The 18,013-nt window shown below is 38.5% G+C and overlaps 1 protein-coding gene across 8 annotated transcripts in view; it reads left to right on the forward strand.

The window, feature by feature from the left end:
- DNMBP (dynamin binding protein) overlaps positions 1–18,013 on the forward strand; it is a 108,109-nt gene that overhangs the window by 60,252 nt on the left and 29,844 nt on the right. The window contains exon 1 of one of the 8 annotated variants that reach the window (XM_027859396.1): positions 12,625–12,649. The exons of the other annotated variants lie outside the window; for them this stretch is intronic. The gene's annotated coding sequence lies outside the window, so the exon portion shown is untranslated. Of the gene's footprint in view, positions 1–12,624; positions 12,650–18,013 lie in introns of those variants that run through there. 8 annotated transcript variants of the gene reach the window in all.

Consider the following 18,013-nt stretch of genomic DNA (forward strand, 5'->3'; position numbering starts at 1 on the left):
TTCACGGGGCACAGATCCCGGACCTATGTCATTGTGCACCATCCTATCTCACTGTGTTCATTAACAAAGGCAGCACAGATCTAATTACACATTTCTATTCTTTGTACCCCCTTTTGTGCCACATTCTCTGATCCCTACTTCTCAGGTTCTACTTTGGACTTCCTGGCATTTTATTCCACATCTTCAGTTTTAAGATCTTTCAGCCTTTTAATTGATCATAACCTTGCTTGTGGAATGGTCCTTTGGTGTATAGTCAAGTTGACTTTGGACAATTCACTTAAGCTTTCTAGGTCGCAATTTAGTCATCTGTCAAATGAGGTATTTGGAAAAGATCTCTGATCCCATCAATCAAATAGTTCTAATGTTTATGTGGCCTTTGCAAGACATCTTATATCAAGGAAGCCTGATAGGAATGTTTTAAGAATATTGCCAAGCAAGCATAAGCTTTACAGATGCTTGCATATATTTTTCTTAAGTAAATTATTATTTTTTTAGCAGGTCAAGTAAGGTTGGGGAAACCCCTTTATAAAAAAAAATTAAGAGCTCTTGATCCCAGGAAAAATGAGATAAATATGAAAATATTATATATATTGTATATTACATATACATAATATATAAACATATTCAAATAAAATAAATTTTAAATTGATTTGTTTCTGAGTGAGAAAAGTATAAAACATTCAGCTTATTCACTTTTAAAATGAAAGACAGAGATCAGAAAACTTTGCTTAAGAAAAATAGTAATAACTAAACAAATCTTTTAAAACTTTAGTTCCTTTAGAGGGAGATAGGTGTAGGTATAGGCAGGTAAAAGAGACAGTCAGCCAGCAGAAGGGGAAATAAAATAACAGCAACTTAGGTTTGTCTGATGCTTTAAGTGTACCAAGCACTTTTCTCACAGTTGTATGAAGTCACTGGTGCAAGTGTTTTGCCTGAATTAAGGCTCAGAGAGATTAAGTAATTTGTCACACAGCTAATTTTCCCCTGACTTCAAGTTCAGCAATGAGGCAGAAGTAAAGAGCCCAGCATTTCCTACCTTGCTCAATTTTAGGACCTCTATAATTAGATCAAGAGAAAGGAGAAAGAAGCCTAGGATTTAATTCCCTACAATTCCCTGTATATACCTCTCTTTATAATACTAGACAACCTTAGGACCATAGTGTAATAGATTCTTGAATTTAAAACTGTAAGAGACCTGTAACATCATTTAGTCCAGCTGCCTTATTTCACAAATGAGGAGACTGAGGCCCAGAGAAGTTGTGATTTTTCTGAGATTTGAACCTGTATCCCCTCATTCCAAATCCAATATTTTTTCTTTTTTCAATATTTTAAAATTTTAATTTGAGAAATTTTAATTAAAATTTAATTTTCAGTTCCAAATTCTGTTTTCCCTCACCCATTGAGAAGCAAGAAATACCATGCCCATTATACATATGAAGTCATGCAAAATATATTTCTGTATTAGCCATGTTCTCAAAAAAGAAAAAAAGAGAAAGAGGAAAAAAAATCATTCTGCACTCTTGAGTCCATCAGTTTTCTGTCTGTAAGTGGATAGCATTTTCATCACTAGTCCTTTGGAACTATGGTGGGTCATTGTATTGCTCAGAGTTTCTAAGTCTTTTACAGTTGATTTTCTTTACAATATTGCTGTTAATGTGTAAATTGCTCCCCTGATTCTGCTCACTTCATTTTGTATCAATTCATATATCTTCCCAGGTTTTTCTGAAACCATCCTTTTCATAATTTCTTATAGCATGATAATATTCTGTCACATTTATAGAACCACAACTTGTTCAGCTGTTCCCCAATTGATGAGTATCCCCTCAATTTCCAATTCTTTGCCACCACAAAAAGAGCTGCTATAAATATAGGTTCTTTATATATAATTATATATATATTTAAGTATTTATATGCCATTTATATGTTTTATATACATATAATAGGTATATGTAATTTATATAGGGACATATAGGTTCTTTTCCTTTCTTTTTGAGATACATATCTAGTAATGGTGTTGCTGGTCAAAAGGTATGCACAGTTTTATCATCCTTTGGTCATAGTTCCAGATTGTTCTCCAGAATAGTTGGATCAGTTCACAATTGCACCAGCAGTGCATTGGTGTCCCTGTTTTTCCACTTCCCCTCCAGCATTTGCTATTTTTCTTTTCTATCATGTCAGCCAATCTGATAGGTGTGAGGTGGTAGTTCTAGAGTTGTTTTAGTTTGCATTTCTCTAAACAGTAGTGATTTAGAGCATTTTTTCTTTTCTTTTCTTTTTCTTTTTTCTTTTTTTTGGGTGAGGCATTTGGGGTTAAGTGACTTGCCCAGAGTCACAGAGCTAGTGAGTGTTATGTCTGAGGCTGGATTTGAATTCAGGTCCTCCTGACTCCATGGCCGGTGCTCTATCCACTGCACCACCTAGCTGCCCCACAGAGCATTTTTTCAGTATGAGTAAAGATAGCTTTGCTTTCTTCTTCTGAAAACTGCTTGTCTATATCCTGTGACCATTTATCAATCAGGAAATGGCTCTTATTTCTATAAATTTTACTATTTCCCTATATTTGAGAAGTAAAACTTTAATCCAGTGGGTTTTATTTAATGGTTCTATTAGTAGGGTATCCTCAATCCCAACATATTAACCTAATTGTTCTCATACACTTATGATATCTTTATTTTGGATCATCAAGGGTCCTCTTTTCAATATAACAACCCTATAGAAGGAGTCATACCTTTATAGAATCTCGGAATTGGAAGGGACCTCATTCTGACCTCTACATGAACACGCATCTCCTCTTGTTAGCTTGCCTTTGCTTGAAAGCCTCTAGTGATGGGAAACCCACTGTTTTCCAGAGCAGTCTATTTTACCTTTGGATAGCTCTAATTGTTAACAGAATTTTTCCTTAACAGCAAGTATAAATTTTCCTTCTTGCAATTTCCATCCATTTCTCCCAGTTCTATCCTTTGGGGTCAAATGGAACAAAGCTAATCTCTCTATCCCACACAGGAGCCCTTCAGGTACTTGAATCTTGAGTCCCCTAATAGTCACCTCTTAGAATTCTTGTTCTCCTTCTAGGTTCAGCTCCTATGGTCTTCTTCCTCTGTGGAAACTTTTTTTATTTCTCTCTCTCCCTCTTCCAGTTGTTAGTGCTCCCTCCTGGTTATCACCTCACCATGTGGCATGTACTCTAAAATTTGAGACTAGCTCAAGTGGCCTGCAAGAGTGCCTGGAACAAAACCCAGTGTGACCCAAATCAAGTTTAAAATGTAATTGGTCGGAGTGGATAGAGCTCCGGGAGTCAGGAGGGCCTGAGTTCAAATGGGGCCTCAGACACTTACTGTGTGACCCTGGGCAAGTCACTTAACCCCAATTGCCTCATCAAAATAAATAAATAAATAAAATGTAATTGAGAAATGTTTAACAAAATAAATAAAAATAAAATACAACATAGAGAATGTTAATTTGTGGTTTTTTAAGTCATGACCCTATCTCTATTTGTGTTTGAGACCACTGACCTATACTATTGCAATCATCTTTATTACCTTCCCTCTCCTCCCCTAGTCCACACACACACACACACACACACACATACTCGCACTCTCACTCTCCCTCTCCCACTCACTCACTCACCCCTGGGTCCCTAGGTTCTGATGAGGTAAACTTGGTACCTTTTTCTTTTGCCTTTATTTTGGTGGGAACTGGACCTTCACATAAGTCATCTCCTTGCCATACTGCCTTTCCCTTATGTATCCTATCCCCTTTGGAGCTTCTCTTTATGTGTGGTCTTCTTCTGTTAGACTATAAGCTCCTTGAGCTTAAGTAAAGCTTAATTAATGCTTTATCATCTTTGTCTTTCCCTCTCTGTATATAAGCTTACGTGTAAGCTTATATCTTCAATCAATGAGCCACCATTTATTAAGCACCTCCTATGTACTGGGCACTCTGCTGAGCTCTAGGGATACAAAAAGAGGCAAAAGGTAGTCCCTACCCTCAAGGAGCTTACAGTCTAATGGAGGAGACAACATGCAAACAAAAATATACAAAGCAAGCTATAAGCAGATTAAATATGAAATAATTAACAGAGGGAAGGCGCTGGAATTAAGAGGGGTCAGGTAAGTCTTGTTGTAGAAGGCAGAATTTTAGTTGAGACTTAAAGGAAGCCAGGGAGGTTGGTAGTCAGAGCTGAGGAGGAAGAGTGCTCCAGGCATGGGGGACAGCCAGAGAAAATTGCCAGAGCTGAGAAATAGAGTGACTTGCTTGTGAAATAGCCAAGAGGCCAGTGTCACTAGATTGAAGAGTATGTGTTGAGGAATATGGTGTAAGAAGACTGGAAAGGTTATGAAGTACTTTGAATGCCAAACAGCATTTTATATTTGATCCAGTAGGCCACCAGCCCTCTTAATTCCGGTGCGTTTCCTCTGTCAGTTATTTCCTATTTATCTTGTCTATAGCTTAGTATATATTTGTTTGTGTGTTGTCTCCATTAGATTGTAAGTTCTTTGAGGTGAGAGACTGTCTTTTGCCTCTTTTGTATCCCCAGTGCTTAACACAGTGCTTGGCAACACAGTAGGTGCTTAATAAATGTTTACTTAACTGATTGATTCTTTTGGAAGATGATATATTTGCTGAAGGCTGGGGAATTGGGAAAGGCCTCACATAGGAAATGACACTTTAACTGAGCTTTGAAGGGACTTAGAGATCACCAAAAGAAAAAAAAATGGTGTAAAGAGGAAGCCCTTTTCAGGCCTTGAGGACAGGCTGCATAAATGACTGGAAATGAAATATATTACAGAATAGCTAGTAAACTAGTTTGGTTACCACGCAGAGTGCCTGAAGAGAAGGAGACTGAAAAAGTGGGTTGGAGCCAGATTATGAAGAGCTTTGAGTGATGGACCAGTCTGTATTTTATGCTATTAACCATAGGGAGCCACTGGGGTTTATGGGGCAAGGAAATGAGGGTCAGACTTGTATTTTAGGACTATCACTTTTGCAGGTGTGAGAAGGATTAGTAAGAGAGTAGGAAGATTTGAAGTAGGAAGACCAAGGTGAGGTTATTTTAATACCATCTTATCAATGCCCTTACTAAATTATGGTGCCCAGACTGAGCACAATTCTCCACATGTGGTCTGACCAAGAGACAAAGTACAGAATACAGGGGACTATCATGATGCTTATTCCTTGAGGTTTTAAAGTTATACTTGTTGTAATGCAGGCCAGGATCACCTTGGTTTTGTTTTGGTTTTGGCTGACATGTTACATGGTAATACTTTTTACTTATATTGAGTTTGCAGTCTGTGAAAATCCCCAGATGTTTTTCTAGACAAACTGCTTTCTAAATATACTTTCCCTATTTTGTACTTGTAAAGTTTATTTTTTTGAACAAAAGTGTTAAGACTTTACACACACATCCTTATTGAGTTTCTTTTTTTAGGCATTTGGTCTGCATCTAGCTTGGCTGGCCAAGATCTTTTTGACTGCTACCTCTGTTATACCAGTGCTTAGTACTTTCTTCCAGCTCTGTATCATCTTTCAAATTTCATAAGCATGTCTATTATGCCTTCATCCACGTCATTGATAAAACTGTTACACAGCATAGTGCCAGGCGTGGATCCTTTGGACACTCCCCGGAGACCTCCTTCCCAGTTGACTTGGAACTAACTACTCTCTGGATTCAGCCATTCAACCAGTTCTTAAATCAGCTAATTATACTATTGACCACCAGGTCGACCGCTCAGAGCTAAGCTCGTTTCCCAGGCCACCATTCCCCAACCTCTCATAGCCGTCTGTTCAACCCTATACCCCTTCCATTGTGCCCTCTTGAACTCTCATTCTGTTTTTAACAAACTAGCCCATTCTTCTCTCCCTAGAATAGCGTGAGAAACTATATTGAATATTTTGCTAAAATATAGATAAATAGTAGCTACATTTCCTTATCTACTACTTTTGTTACTCTTATCCAAAAAAAAAAAAGATAAAAATAGTCTAGCATGTGTGTTACTAACTGAAGTCATACTTCCTTTTCTAGATATTCACTAGCATGTCTTAAATACATTTTAGAATTTTGCCAGGAATTAAATTTACTTTCGTTAGCTTTTAGCTTGAAAGTTCTATTTTCTTCCCTTTCTGGAAAGTTGGGACATGATTTACCCTTCTTCAGCCCTAAGGCACTTCTCCTGTTCTTCACAGTTTTTCAAATATCACATCTGTCTTCTTCTGTGCGATATAGTTGATAGAATATTGGATTTTGAATCAGGAATACCTGAGTTCAAATCCTGCCTCAGGTAGTTATGTTAACCCTGGGCAAGTCACTTAAACTCTGTTGACTTCGGTTTCCTTAACTGTAAAATAGGGATAGTCAATAGTAAATAACATTTATTAAGGCCTTGTTTTGTGTCTGGCACTGTACTAAAAGCTTGGTATAATAATACCTTCTTCATTGGGTTGTTCACTCCATCTTTAACCAAGGTAATATATGTGAAGCATTTGCAAATTTTTAAGCACTATATAAATGTTAACTGTTGTTTTTATTTTTACCTAAGGTGGTGAGTACATGGTTTGGGCTAAGTGACTTGAACACCTCCAGGGTGTCTAGGTGATCCCTTACTTCATTTTTACTTAGTTTGTTGATTGATTGATTAAAGGCAACAAACCGTCATCAAACTTAAAGCTCTATAGTGATGAGAATGGCACAGTTTAGGCATAGAAGTTTGGGGTGTTCTGGGCAATTCAAGTACAAAGAATATTTAAATCCCCATTGTAATGAAGATTGTTGTTGTCATTCAGTTGTGTCAGACTCTTGGTGATCCCATTGGCAGAGCTACTGGAGTGGTTTGCCATTTCCAGCTCATTTTACAGATGAGGAAACTGAGGCAAACAGGGTTAAGTGACTTGCCCAGGATCACAGCTAGTTTCTGAGACCAGATTTGAATTCGGGAAGTTGAGTCTACACCATGCCTGGCACTCTATCCACTGCACCCCCTAGCAGCCCCAGTGAAGATTAGGGAAGGCAACCAGCTAGGTGGACATAAAACCCTAGGTGACTGGGATCAGAGTTTTGGGAAAGTGTCCCATTGTAATTAAGTTATGTTCTATATGACTAGTTAGAGGCTTATCTTGAAACTCTCATTAGGGTGAGTAAATAAAATCCTAGGAAATCCAAGACTTAGACCTGGAAGAGACCTTAGCATGTAGTACTACCCCCTTCTTTGAAGAGGAGAAAACCAAGCCTAGTCTGAAGCCCCTTGGTCTCCCTTTACTGGTAATTCTGTGCTGAGTTCTGTTAAGGGAAGAAGTTGGGGGGAAAAGATAGGAGGGGTCTGGACAGAACTGAATAGGACCAGAAAACAGAGGGAAAGACTCTTAGGTACTGGGAATTAATAAAATCCAACTAAACCTATAGCATAAGCAAGTGAGGTTTGTAGCATAGTGCAATTTATATACCCTTGTTTTGAAGTTTATTTTTTGTAGCTGGTTAATATGAGGTATATACTCAGTAGTAAATGGCAAATTCTTTCCTTTATCACTAACCCCATTTTAAGAGCTTAATCCATTTTTTTACATCACATTATTGAACCCCATATCCCAAATTATTGAATAATACTTATTCCTATTTAGGGAGACTGGTTTCTGTTTGAATGCTAGAAAAGATAAGTTCTCAGTTGACATTTACGTAGCATTTTCAGGTTTAAAAATTTTCTTACGTTATTATCTCAGTTAATCCCCACACCGACCCTATTAGGTAGGTAGGTAGGTAGGTATAGGCATTCTGTATCCATTTTACAGATGAAAAAATTCAGGCTCAGAGAATTTAAACTACTTGTCCACAATTATGCAGCTAGTGTCAGAGTCAAGATCCTGCTTAACCTTCCCTGATATCCATTTTGGTCTTGAGTAATCAGAAAAGTCACCTTCGTGTTTCATGTGTAAATCTAAATTCTAAGAATGTATATTCTATCTTTTTTCTATCTGTTATACCAAACTCAATGCTGATGACACAGTGAGTAGGTAATACTTATTCACTGATTGACTAATACTTGGAAAATGGGCTTATAGTTTGACAAATGCAAGAGCTGGATGAAATTTGATGCCATGGGAATAGAGGCCAGTGGCTCCATGGGCAGAATGTTACCAAGATCATAGCCTTTCTATGCTGTTTTTTGTCAATTTTCCCTTAACTTTTTCTTTGTTAGGAGAGAGGTTTGATTTGGAATGGGATATGGAGAAGAGGCAGGGTAGAGAATTGTATGTAGTAGATCCAGAAATGACTGTTGTAAAAACAAAGAGCATCATCAGTTAAACATTTTTTAAAATAAAAATTTGGAGAGGAAAGAGTTCATGAAGTATAGTAATGTGAAATAATTCTAGAAGAAAGGTAAATTGAATCAGATTGTTGAAAGGCTTTAAATACAAAACAGAGGAGTTTGTGTTTTCTTCTAGTGACACTTAGGAGCCCCTGAAGATTTTTGAGCTGGAGTTTAACATGGTTGGATCTGTGATTTAGGAAGAGTCTCATGGGAGCTGTTTTGGAGGATGAATTAGAAGAAAGACACTGATTGAAGGGGAAGTGGGGCCAGGGCTTCCTATTAGGAAGCTACTGTAATAGAGGATATATGATGGGAAAAGTACAAATGTAAGATAGATTGCAGAGAAAATTGACAAGACTTGGCAACTGGTTTGGACCTGGCTGGTGACAGACATTTCATAGTGAGTATGACTGCCAGTTTGTGAAACTAGTTAAGCAGAAGAAGGGTGATGTCCTCAGTTGGGAAGTAGAAAGGGCAGATTTCAAGGGGAAAATTAGTTCCATTTTGGGCATTCTAGTTGGATGCAGGTGACGAATTTAGAGTTCAGGGAAGAGATAAAGTCTGGATATGTAGAGTTGGGAGTCATCTGCATGGAAGTGATCATTGAATCTGTGGGAATTGATGAAATCATATAATAATGGTGATAATAATATCTGGCATTTATATGACACTTTAAAGTTTTTAGATCACTTTACATGAACTATTTCGTCTGATTTCATAACAGCTCTGTGAGGTAGATATTGTAAGTATTATTATCCACATTTTTCAGATGAGAAAACTGAAGCTCAAAAAGGTTGTGGCTTGGCTAAGTAAATGTCAGAGGTGGGATTTGAGTCCCCACTACTTTAAACCTTCTTAATCCTACCTGTCTTCATTATAGGGGATAGGGCTGCTTTTGAGTAGTGTCTGTCCTCTCTCCACCCCACTTCTACCCCTCCCCCTTTACACCCAGGCCTAGAGGCAGGCCTTCTATGTGACAGGGATTGTGCTAGATACTGAGGCAGTCTAATGCCAGAATTCCCTATCAAGATTCACTTGTTTCTACTCTGTCTGTATCTTGTATATATGCGCCTATTTGTGTACATGTTTTCTCCCTCATTAGAATATAAGCACCTTAAGACAGGGATTACTTTCACTTTTTTATCTTTAGAGCTTGGCCCATAGTAATCAATCAAATATTTATTAACTGCCTACTCTTATGTCAGACAGGTAACACTGGGGATCCAAAAAGGCAAAAGACAATCTCAGCCCTCAAGGAGTTTACGATCTAATGGGGGAGACAACATGCAAACAGATAGAAAGCAAGCCATATACAGAATAAATCGGAATGATTAACTGAAATTAATAATTAACTGGTATTAAGAGGGGTTAGAAAAGGCTTTCTGTAGAAGTTGGGATTTTAGTTGGGACTTAAAGGAAGTCAAGGAGGTCAGCAGTTGGAGCATTAAGGGTGGCTGAATGTAGGGAGTAGGGAGAGACTTGAGGCAGGCAGACCCACCGGGAGGCTATTGCATTATTCCAAGTATAAGGTGATGAGGGCCTGTACTAGAGTGGTGGCAGTGTCAGAGTCTGAGGGAAGAAATTTAGCAGAGGTGAAACATAGATTTTGGCAACAGATTGGACTTGGGGGGGTGGGGTGGGGTTTGGAGATAGTGAGGAATTCAGGATGACAGCCTGGGGGACTAGGAGGAATGGTATTGCCTCCTGAGATAATAGGGAAGGTAGGAGGTAGGGAGGGTTTTGGGGAAATGATACCTGTTTTGGATATATTGAGTCTGAAAGGCAGTTGTAGATGTGAGATTAGAGGTTGGAACAGGATAGATAGATTTGAAAATCAGCAGCATTGAGTTGATAAATGATTCTTAGGGAATTCCTTCAAAAGGAAAAAAAAAAACAAAAACAAAACCACCCTGCCCTCAAGGAGTTTATTCTTTTGGGTGGAAAACAAAAACAAACAATAAACCAAATTTGATTAACAACATCTTAATGTTAAACTTGTATATATAATGCTAGGAATGTTCTTGCCTCTCTCTGGCACCCAGAAAATACTTTTGTTACCCACACTGCTCATTGATTAGCGTGGTCTCTGTGTGTGTGTGTGTATGTATGTGTATGTGTGTCTCCGTGGTGTGTATCTTCACCTTATTACATATGTCAGTATTTTAATTCAAAGGATCCTTGCATTTTTAAGGACCTAAAGAAAAAATAAACAAAAAACCCACAAACTTGTTAAGTAAAACTGCCTAGTGTCATGGAATACTCAGAAGGGCTGAACCAGTTGTTGATTATATTAAATTTATCACCATGACAAAATGAAACCAAACTGTGAGTATATCAGAAACCTGGGACTTTTTCCATTTAACTTTTTGGTTGTCCACGGAGTGCTGTCCAGGGAGGGAGGGCCCACAGGAAAAAGAAATATGAAACTGATCCAAGTTACCAGATGTGGGAATCCTTTTACGGATTTTACCATTGGACTTTTGGCCAACTTTAGGGGAGGGACAGTTATTGGGGAAAACTAGCCAGAGAAATATCCCCTTCCCTTCACTGCTGTACCCCTACCCCAGGATTTGGAGCTGTGCTTTATGGATTTAATTTTGGTGTTTGAAAACCTGGGAAAAGGCCTTTAACACTTTAAGACTAGACGGGATTGTGAACTACAATGTTAAAAGGACAAAAGATAAACTTTCTCCAAAAGGGAAGAAATACTTTCTGGAGTTCTGAAGGAAAGGAGTGTGGGGGCTGGGTTAAGCTGGTTGGAGAGGTGTGGTGAAACAGAAAACCGGGATTTAGAATTCAGCTGCAATCTGGTAGAGGAGGAAAATGTACCAAATCTAGATCAGAATTATATGCCATCTCTGCCTCATAAGGATATTGTGAGATAACCGTTGCTAAATATATGTTGTGTTGGGAATTCCTTTCCAGCATATTAAACTGATTTCAGTGATGGATCAATTTTTTAAATCATAATTTAGTAGAGGAGGGAGCAGAAGAGACCTAATATTAAATTAAATTAACCTAATATTAAATTAATCAGGAAGTTGAAACAAGGTTGGGGTAGGTGGGTACAAGTGATAGTGGGGAAGTGGCATTTATATACTTTGTGACCTGTAGGACAATCTAGAGCTGACTGTTGAGATTGTCACATTGTTGTTTTGGAACACATATCTGTAAAATCTGACTTTGATGTTTGCCCTAGGAGGTACTAGTTGAATTCAGCTAAAGTTTAGTTAAGTCCTGTGGGAAGCTAGGTTCCTAGCCCCTAGAGCAATGCTTTAATAACTATTTCACAGGATAATAGGATTTAGGGCTGGATGGAACCTTAGAGATATTCCTTTGCTTTTGTATTATGAGAACTCACCCTTCTTTGTTTGATCAATGGAAAAACTGAACCATAGGGGGATGTTTAAATGATTTACTTATGACTGTATTTTACAAATCTCAAATCAGAACACTTGGTTTGATATTGTTGTTGCAAAGTTTTACTTAAAGTGCTTTTTTTTTTAATTGAAATCAGACCTGTCCAGAGAAATTCAGAACATTTGGTGGTCATACCCAAAGGGTGGGTGAGGGGCTGTGGAGAAGGAAAACTACTTGTAAAAGATACCACTTTGTGGTTAGTGGAGAGCCCCTCCCAGGTCACTTGGCTTAGTCACACTTTTTCCCCCCTCAGATTGCTTCCACTTCCATCTAATTCCTCAAAGCAAAAATTGTTTGTGGATTGCAGAGACTGCTGTACTGAGTACTTAAAAAAAAAAAAAAAAAAGAGGGAGGGGAAACCAAGGCCTCTCTAGGCCACCAAGATTTCTTTGGAAAGGCATGGATTAACACCATGTGGTAGCCTTCATTTGAAAACTCATCTTTCTTTTAAAATAAGAATCTTTTTCACCAGGGAGGAGAACCAGGAAATGACAACCTAAATGAATGAGAAAGGCTTGCTATGTAAGCAATTGTTCTTCCTCTTCCACTAATCATAGAATTCCAGCTCCACCCTTTGGAAGCAGCCTAGCTGAGATAGCCTCTAGGACTCTGAGCTATTCATATGGAAATGTTGGAGCTGGAGAATGAAGACCCTATTCCCTGGATGTGGGGGGGGACTTTGAGGGGAGTGAGAGGGATTCTGGAGCTGTGGGAAAGACACCCACAGACTCTACCCTCCTTATTTCTGAAGCTTGCAGGTACCACTGGGGGTTGCAGAGTCAGGCCTGGAATAGATTGGTAGGAAAAATACCTACCTAGCTCTCTGTTCTTTGGCACCCTGCCCTCCTTAAGAATCATGCCGAACTGATAAGATTTCCACTGCCAAAGAAAGGAGGAGGACCCAAGGCCCAGTTAAAGCAAACTCAGAGGTGAGGGATAGTGTGGAAATAGCTGAGAAACTTAAACCTTGCAATGATCGGAATGCTCCCAAATCACTGCCAGCAATCATTTACCTGCCACTGTCACCATTTATCTGTGATCTCTGAGCTCTTCCTTACTGTTTCTTTTTAGGAGTTAAGGGTGGTGGAGTGGGGAGGGGTGTGCATGCACTTTCTGAATCTACCCTGTTGGTGCCTAGTACAAGAAACACTGGTAATGGTGAGGAAATGGAAACCTGCCAGGAAAGAGAACCATGTAGCACAGTTTCTAGCATTGTTTTTTACTTTTAGGATCATCTTAGGAAGAGACCCAGAAAAATAAACTGAACTTCATTCCCCCCCTCCAGTGCATTTCTCTCTTTATCCTTGAGCTTTATATTCATTTAACTAGAGAAGTGTCATTTCAGTATAGTTTATTTAGTTATTTATTTAAGATTATTTATTTATTTAGTCAGACCACTTCTCAGTCATGTGATACTTGATATTTGGGGTTTTAAATTGCCACAATTTGGAAAGAAGCCTTTTTGCAAAGTCAATTTTTCCCTCCGAGGTGTTTAAGAACAACAAGAAGTCTGCTATATTTGTGGATCAGAGAGCTAAAACTGGTCATCTACTCAAACTCATATTTGGAGCGTGGAATAGCAAATCATTTTACAGTTCTACTTAGAGGATGGTTGGCCTAGTGAAAGAAGGTTTAGGCTGGAAGTTAGGTTGGAGGCCTAGTTTATTTTGTCTAGATAAATCAGTTCACCTCTTAGTTTTTATTTGTAACTAATTAGTTACCTCCTTTTATAATGAGGGAATGTTTACTTTAGGTTCAGTTTGATAGAACATTTTTAGTATTTAATCTTGGTTGGATTTTTGAGTTGATCTGACAAAGTTACTGTGTAAACTCAGATAGTTTTTTGTTTTCCTCTGAGAAACCCAATTGGATCTTTTGTTTCTGTGTTGCTGGTTTCTGATTGCTGAGTAGGAGTGTGCTGGAACTTTGTAGTTCTAACTGTAATCTAATAAGGTTTTTGTTCAAGGGAGTGGATAGTTCTTCAGGTAGTTTAAAAGGCATAAAATAAGTCAAATAAATGGATTTTTCTAGTAGACACTTAAGTTACACAAAAGATAAAATTTTAATGCATTTTTAAGAGTAGTGAATTTTCTTTATTGATCAAAAGAACATTTTTAGATCTAATATTCTGTTGGGTTTAGGACCCAAAGGAACTTTAAAATGAAGATTAAGAAAAAAAACTTAAAATTTACTGATTCTATAGAGCCATATTTAATTTCCATATTCTATAATGAAATGGGAGTTGAACTTTAAATAGGCATATTCTTAGAATCCTTGAATTTTAGAGCTAAAAAATGAAAGATTATCTAATACAACTTCCTTAATTTTACAGATTTGAAACCAAACCCCAGATCTCAAAATTTGCCCAAATCAGAACCAGGATTCTTGATCCATAATCGTTCTTTTTTTTTTTTTTTTTAAGGCAGTTGGGGCTAAGTGACTTGCCCAGGGTCACACAGCTTGTAAGTGTCAAGTGTTTGGTCTGAGGCAGGATTTGAACTCAGGTCCTCCTGACTTCAGGGCTGGTGCTCTATCCACTGTGCCACCTAGCTGTCCCATCCATAATCATTTTTAACCTCCTTACCCCTCCCCCAATTTTTATTTTATTTTAGAAAGGGAAATCAGTTTGCTCACAGTTTCTTGGCAGCTCGGTGACTCAAGTGTATAAGAAAGATGGGCCTGGAGTCAGGAAGACCTGAGTTTAAATTCTGCCTCAGACACTTACTAGCTGTATAATCTTGGTCAGGTCACTTCACCTCTGTTTTTTTCAGTTTCCTCATCTGTAAAATGGGGATAATAATAGCACCTATTTCCCAGCTTGGTTGTGGGGATCAAATGAGATAATAATTGTAACATGCTTATCACAGTGCCCGGCACATAGTAAGTAGCATATAAATGTTAGCTATTATTATGATCATCGCTATTATTTTTAAAAATATCAATCAATCAGAAACCAATTGTTATGCATTTACTATGCTCCAGGTCCTATGGTACGCACTACAAAAATTAGTGTCTCCCTTATAGGAATTTACATTCTGTTAAGGTGATAGAACAAGTTTATAGATAAGTAAATACAGAATATCCACAAAGTAAATTAACGGAGAAAAGGACCAACAACGGGAGAGTTAGAAGAAGCCCCTTGAAGGAGATGCTGCCGAAGTGGAGGCCTTAAGAAAGCTGGAGCTTCCAAGAGTGAACAAGGCATTCTAGGCAAAGGGATAGTCTGTGCAAAGGTGTGGAGGTAGGAGATGAAATGTATGAAGGGAAGAGGAAGAATGTAGCTGAATAATATCTAATCAGCCCAAAAGGATAGGCAGGAACCAAAATGTGAAAGCTTTAAATAGGGCCAAACAGGAACTTCTGATTTATACTAGAGGCAGTGGAGCCTTTGAAGCTAATTGAACCAGAGTCAGCCCTGAGCTTTAGGCTTTTGAAGTGGAAAATGATCTTGTAAAGTGGGAAACTGAGTTCAGTCAGTATTGATGAGGTAGAACGAACAAGATTTAACAGTGATTGTATATAGTGAGTGAATGAGAGATCTTCGGTTAGTCAACCAGCATCTATTAAGCACCTATTATATGCTAAGCACTGGAGACACATAGGAAGGACAGTGGGAAGTCCCTGGTCTCAAGGAGCTTACCATCTAATAGGGACACAGCATTGGAAACAACTATGGACAAACAAGATCAACAGGACAAATTGGGGATAATTTTGGAGGAAAGGCTTTTTAATAATAATAATAATAATAATAATAGTTAACATTTCTGTAGCACTTAGTATGTGCCAGGCACTGTGTTAAGTGCTTTATGATTATTATCCAATTTGATCATCACTGCAACCCTGGGAGGTAGTGCTATTATTATCCCCACTTTACAAATGAGGAAACTGAAGCAAACAAAGGTTAAGTGACTTGCCCAACGTCATACAACTAGTGGCTGAGGCCATATTTGAATTCAGATTTTCTTGATTCCAGGATGGGTGCTCCATCCACTGTACCACCTAGCTGCTTTTCTTGTGGAAGGTGGGACTTTAGCTGAGGCTTGAAAGAAGCCAGGGAATGTAGGAGAGATGAGGAGGGAAAGAGTTCTGGATATGGAGGACAGCCAGTGAAAATGATCAGAGCCAGGAGATGGAGGTCATGTACAATGAATAGCAAAGAAAGCCTTCATTGTAGACTAGGTGGAGGACAGTAAGGTATAAGAAAATTGGAAAGATAACAAGAAACCAAATTATGAAGGACTTTAAAAGCCAAGCAGAGGGTTTTATTTTTGATTCTTCAGCTAATCAGGAGCTACTGGAATTTTTTAATAGGGGATGAAATTGTCGGACTTGTTCTTAGGAACATCACTTTGACAATGACAATTAAGTGGAGGAGAGACTGGCTAACCAGCAGACTATTGCATGACTCTCAGAGTGAGGTGATGCACCAGGGTGGTGGCAGTGTCTAAGGAGAGAAGAGAGTGTGTAAAAGAGGAGTTATAAAGGTAAAATCCACAGGACTTCGCCACAAATTAGATATGGGAGACCAGGAAACTATGGCAACCAAAGGTCAGGACACAGCTAGGGAGTGTTTGAGGCTGGATTTGAACTCAGGAGTTCTGATTCCAGACCAGGTGCTCAATTTACTGCTCTGCCTATGTAAGGCACCTGATTATTGTTAGATGTGGAGGAAAGGATGAGAGGAAGCTCTCTGAAATGTGATCCAGGGTTGTTAGGAGCTTAGGAGGTTTGAGGAGGGATAAAAAGGTTTGGAAAAGCCACTGTGGTGTGTGGAAGAGTGAGTTAATTAGGGAAGTGTCAAACTATTGCCTTGCTGCAGTAAGGGCCCATTTGAGATGACAAAACATAAATTTATAGTGGATTCTGTCAGTATGGTTTTGTGATTTTTCTACAGCTTTGTTCAGCAGCATGTGAGTAGTGAAGACAGCAGATGGTGGGAGTGATCCAAACCTGGGGTTTGGAGAAATGAGACCTTTGATTGGATAAAGGGACAAGGGACCTGAGAGAAGAGAGTGCAGAACTGAACTAGCTTACAGGGTCTTTCCCGAACCCTCATAATTCCAGGACCTTCCCTCTGTTAATCATCTCTTGTATATATTTGTTTGCATGTTGTCTCCCCCATTAGATCGTGAGCTCCTTGAGAGCAGGGACAGCTTTTTGCCCTTTTTTTTTGTATCCCCAGTCCTTAATACAGTACGTGGTACTTCATTGGTGTTTAATAAATGCTAATTGACTGGGAAAAGGTGGGGAGGTTGGAAAAGAAAGAAAGTATAGCCAATGCAGAAATGATTCTGGGGAAAGAGCTGAGAAGTAGAGGGATAAAGCAGTTAGTGAACAGACTTGCTTTAATTTCAGAAATAAGCTAAATAGCCTTTCATGGTTTTCTTTTAGCAAGATGTTGTTTTATAACCTCTGGGTAGTAATGTTTTTGTGACCTAGGCATATCAGTGTAGAGAATGTGTTTGTGCAAATTGCTTTGTAAAGAATGAGGAGTTTCAGGAATCCTAGTAAGTAGAATTAAAACTTGTGACCAACTACTCTAGCTCTACAGTTTGGCATGATAGCTCTATTTTTATTTTTTGCTTTACTATGTTCCTTTCTCATGTCCCTATTTTAGTATTTAATAGTTTTCTTAAGTGAACAAATAGTCTGTGTGAATATAGCAATGTAGAATCTGGAATTCCTCTTTGAAATCCATGTCATTAGACTTGTAAATAAAAGAGCAATCTTTTCATTATACTAAGCTGCAAATAACTTGGTTTTTCAGATAATTAGAAAGTTAAATAATAGAATAAATACATATTTTCATTTTCAAACCATCTAACCTGATCCCTAGAAGTAAATCCTTTTAGCCCTTTTCTCCCCAGACATTTGAAACAGGTCACTTAAATTAACATGAACCTGGAATTTAGAAACACATTTCACTGTCAACTGACACCTTTCATTAATCAGTTAGCCAACATCATTACAGTATCTGTGGTAATGTAAAGAACCATAAGAGCTTTTTTTTTTAGCACATTGATGAAGACCTGTCTTAAGTATTGAGCAAAGTATGCTCAGGCTGCCCCATAGTGCCAAACTCAGAATTCCCAGGCTGGTTCTACAGCCCCAAACCCCAGAGCCTAGTGTTTTTCAAGAAGCTCCAAGGGTGTGCCATGTGTCACCGTGTCACCATCTCTTCTAGTTACAGAACTCTCCTCTGGACCCTCATTCACTATTAACCCTTCCCAGGCCTGTTTTGGCCTTTTCTGGAGCAGTGGTTGTTCATTATCTCTCCCTGATACTGAACCTGT

The sequence above is a fragment of the Vombatus ursinus genome, unplaced genomic scaffold (genome assembly GCF_900497805.2).
Source record: "Vombatus ursinus unplaced genomic scaffold, bare-nosed wombat genome assembly UNPS02000749.1, whole genome shotgun sequence".
Classification (NCBI taxonomy): domain Eukaryota; kingdom Metazoa; phylum Chordata; class Mammalia; order Diprotodontia; family Vombatidae; genus Vombatus; species Vombatus ursinus.